This window comes from Rattus rattus, chromosome 15 (assembly GCF_011064425.1).
Source record: "Rattus rattus isolate New Zealand chromosome 15, Rrattus_CSIRO_v1, whole genome shotgun sequence".
In the NCBI taxonomy this organism is placed as follows: Eukaryota; Metazoa; Chordata; class Mammalia; order Rodentia; family Muridae; genus Rattus; species Rattus rattus.
Genome location: NC_046168.1, coordinates 54,021,998 through 54,026,588, shown reverse-complemented (window position 1 = coordinate 54,026,588; position 4,591 = coordinate 54,021,998).

Below are 4,591 nucleotides of genomic sequence, written 5' to 3'. Positions count from 1 at the left end.
AACCGGCTTTCTCCTCCCACTTAAGCCACGGACTCCAGAGCAATGCGGTGGGGGTGGGGGATGGGGTGGCCCCTGGCTCCGGGTGCCTCGCGTCTCTCCCTTCTCTCTCCTCTCTTGACATGGTGCCAACCATTTTGTCACGTCTGCACAGCATCTCAGGGTCTTTACTTAGTGATAACCAAACTCAAATTCACCTTTTCTCTTCTATGCCATTTCCTACCCTCAACCTGAAATGTTTCTGGAAAGATTTGTAAGGGTCCTCATGGTGTCATTTAAACGACAAAGCACAGTGGGGGTGAACCTCCTGAGCTGGAAGGTTTTTCGGAGTTGCCATTCCGGTCCTGGTGTTGAGAGGGGGAAGATCCAAGGGCAGTGGGAGAGGGAGGGAGGTCGAGGATACAAGTTATTTTTGGAAACTAGCTATTTTTGTTGCCCGTGCAAGAAAACCAGAATCACGAATGCCTCCCTGGTTGTTCCTCTTTCTAGGTAAAAACCCCAGGATGGACTGCGCTGCCTTAGCAGATGAACGTCCAGAGCAGACTCTAACGTGAAAAGTGCCTTTCCTCCCCATTCTTCGACTTCGGTTTTGTGGCTTGTTTCTTTCCGGTAGAAACACAGTAAAGTCGGGGGCACCTCTGTGAGTGAAGAATTAGAAAAACCCTCCCTGCCGCCAGAGGTCTTCCCTGCACACCCGCTGATGAGCGGATTCTCCTTATCGGCCCTCCTTCAGGCGGCCTCGGACTCTCGGACTCCACCCACTGGACTCCCGCCAGACCCCTAAGCTCCTCCGCAAGGGGCCCCAGCAGTGCCTAAGGCTGATCCCAGGAGAGAATCGGTGGGCCCAGGTTCACTGTGAGAGCTTTGAGATTCCCACAAATCTCTAACACCTTTTTTTTCCTGATAAAACAAGTATAAAATGAACCCCTCCTGGTCGTCCTGCAGCTGGTGTGGGGCCAGCGTGGGAAGGAAAGATATCTAGCCTTTGCTGGTGTTCGTTATGCACAGGAAACCACAATTTCTAATAATGATGATGATAAATGATAGCGATAAGATGATAAGAATGACCCCAAAGGGGTTGAGTTTCCTTTGGTTGCCAGTATTGTGCTAAACACCTGGCGGGCATGAGTCATTTAATCACCTCAAAATCCCTGTATGGAATGCTGGGCTGCGTACTGGTAGAGCGCTTGCCTTTCATCTACCAGGCTCTAGGTCCCAGTACTAAAAGAAACAAGCACCCCCCCGCCTCCAAATGAACAGTGCTGAACCCCCTATAATACAAAAAAAACAAAAAACAAAAAAAACAAAAACCTGAAGCAAACCCTATATGGTGTCATTATTCCTGTTTTGTCAGTGAGGAAACCAAGACTCTGAGAGCTGAAGTTCACTTGTCTGGAGTCTGGACTGCCTGCTATTGCCAGCTTCTGCCTGTGTGTTTGCTCATGAAGTCAGCCATCATGGATGGCCTCAGCACCCATGCAGCCTCTCTCTCTCTCTCTCTCTCTCTGGCTGTTATCAGTTGGAGTGAGTGGGACGAGCACGAGCACGTCTTGGGTCTTTTGGACAGAGCCACATTCCCCTGCACTGTCCCTTCCTCCCTGGCCTCTGCTCCAGTCCTGCCAAGCCAGCCACAGCTTAAGTGTCCATCACAAAATGCAGCTCTGACTCAGACAACACAAAGGATATGTGTATCCTAGGCAACCAAACCTGAGTCTGAGTCCTGGTGTTGTCCCTGTGTGACATTAGATGTGCCGTCCTTTCAGAACTGTGAAATGGGTGGTTTATGACCTCTGGTGATTGTCATGAAGGATGATGCCGGTGAAGCCTTGACCCCAGTGGCTGAAGTACCCCTGATCTGCCTTCTCTAACTCTGCCAGCACTGAACTGGCTTCCGGGATTCTGTGTCAGCTCTCTTGTACCGCTCTTGATGTCAGACTGGGTGCAGTTCCGAGAGCAATGTCAAAAACTCTGAAGTTGCCAGGTGTGGTGGCACATACCTTTAATCCCAGCACTGGGGAAGCAGAGGCAGGTGGATTTCTGTGAATTTGAGGCCATCCTGGTCTATAGTGAGTCCTAGGACACACACACACACACACACACACACACACACACACACACACACACACACACAATCTTGCCTCAAACAAAATCAAACATTCCCTCTGAAACAAAACAAAACAAACAAAACCCAAACTAAAGGTTTTCGATAGTCATTGATTGGAGTTTGTTAGTCTCATTTGCAAGATCTCAAGGTACCAGGGGTGGTGGCTCCAGCTGGAAAATCAGAGACAGCTAGCTCCCTGTGGTAGCCACTGGGAGCCACTGGGAGCCACTGGGAGCCGCTGGGAGCCACTGGGAGCCTGGGTGTATTCCTGGTGTCCTAAGACAGCCCATTGCACAACTCAGTGCCTTGACTGAGTGCTTTCCGTGCCATCAGCTCTTCCGGTGACGCCCGCCTCCCTGTGCTATTAACCAGGTAGCTGAGCCCTCAGCTGCACAGTGCTAGCACCCCACTGCTGCTCCAGCCATGCCTCCCTTGGCTTCCCATCCCTTCTCCTCTGTGAGCCTTTCAGCCCCACTCCCAGCTGGGTTCCCAACCCGACTTCCCTCCTTCCATCCATACAAACACAAGCAGCATGGAGCTCTCCCAGTTTCCTTTTTCCTTGCAGTTTCTGCCCCAGAAAGTTCTCTCTAGTCTCTCCCTGCCCACGCTCTGCCCAATTCTATTTGAATTTCTCACTAAATTCCCAGGAACTTAAAACCATCTCTGCTTATTCCTTGCTGCCCAGGTAAAGCGCATATCCAGCAACTGCTCTGGAATTGTCTTTGAAATACTTCCTGGCTATTGTCTCCTAAATGCTTCCTGGGCGTGGGCCTACGCTCCTGCAATCACAGCCCTTGGGTCATTGAGGCAGGAAGACCTTGAGTTTGAGGCTAGCCTGGGTTACGTAATGAGATTCTGTTTCAAACCCTCCCACTTTTTCCACCTTGTCTAACCCCACTCGGGCTGGAATTAGGATCCCAATGTTCCCTTTATTCACGATGAATCTCTCTTTCCAGAACAATTCTGGGAAAGTTCATTAGATATCTAATGTAAGAGGAGGGAAGGAGTAGGTAACGAAATGGGAAGATGGAAAAGCAAAACGGGCCAGGGACTGTGTAACATTTCCCTCTGATAGCATAGGTGTGTACACATTTCTAAACACTCAGCTGGCTCAGAACCAACCCAACGCTGTTTTCTTTCAGTCACTGCTTGACACTGATCCTTCGATGGGCATTAACTCTGGAGATGAGCGTATGAGGTGGGGCAGTGGCCACAGAGATTGGGGCAGTGGCCACAGATGCCTCTAGAGGCCCACAGTCATCCAAGCACCTGTCCTGAAGGGCAGGGAAGGGCACCATTTCTCCTTTTTCCTCCCCCACTGCACAGCAAGGGAAACAAAGACTGCAGTGGAATATTCCTTTGCAGCGAGCTTGGATCTGGGGATATTTGGGCTTGGTAAACAGTCACGCATAGAGGCCTCAGATGAGAGTTAAATCGATCACCGACCCAGAACGCTCCCTTTGTGGAAGGTGTTCTCTAGATGTGGGGCTTGGAGGCCAGTAGGTTCACAGTGCAAAGGTCTCGCTGAAGCTACTATTGCCTGTCCTTGCCCCTGCTAGGGGAGTGTGCGGACATACAGGGGCCTGGGGGCACCTGCAGTTTTTTTCTCTGCAGTGCAAAACAGTAGTTAGCTCCAGTGAGCACACATCCAGACTACAAAGAGCCTCCGTTTCACCCACAGCTTTTGTCAGACACTCAAAAGCAGCATTTAAATGACAACTTGGCCAGTGTAGGTCTCTAGCATCATTGGCTAGTAATTAAAGCTATGAAGGTTATACACTGTACACATGTACAAGTCCAAGGGGCCATCACCAACATTTTAGATATCTATGTATTTGTGGCACAAACACATCTTGAGAGATGTTGATAGGGGGGACAGGACATGATAGCTAGCAGTGTCCTGCTGATGCTTTTGGGTTTTTTAGGATAAAAAAGCTGTTTCTCAATGAGGAGCAAAAGGGGAAACGGCAGGGAGACAATGTTTTCAATCTTAGACAAGGCGGAGAGAGAGATCAGGGCTTTGGGAAGCAAAGGACCAAGTAGCATCCCATGAGTCCTCAGAGTCCTGTCTTGAGGGTAGTCACCAGCCACTGGGATGGTTCCTGGTCATGAGAGACACAGGAAGGATATTGGTCCCTGGCTGAGGAAACATTACTTGTCAGTTGGTTTGCAAAGAGAAAAATGTGAGTCAAATGGAACTCTCTGGGCACCTGAGGGCCAGGCCACTCACCAGAGTCTGGGGAACATGGGAAGAGTGTAGGGTAGACAGGCCAGAGAGGCAGTTGCTGGCTTGGGTTCTTCATAGTTATTCCAGATGTCCGTGGGTTTAATATCTGCTGGCCGAACAGCCTGAACCAAAGGCCCCTTCATGTTTGTTGGGAATATCTTTCCTTCCTTCCTTCCTTCCTTCCTTCCTTCCTTCCTTCCTTCCTTCCTTCCTTCCTTCCTTCCTCCCTTCCTCCTCTCTTCCTTTTCCTCCTTCTTTAACCT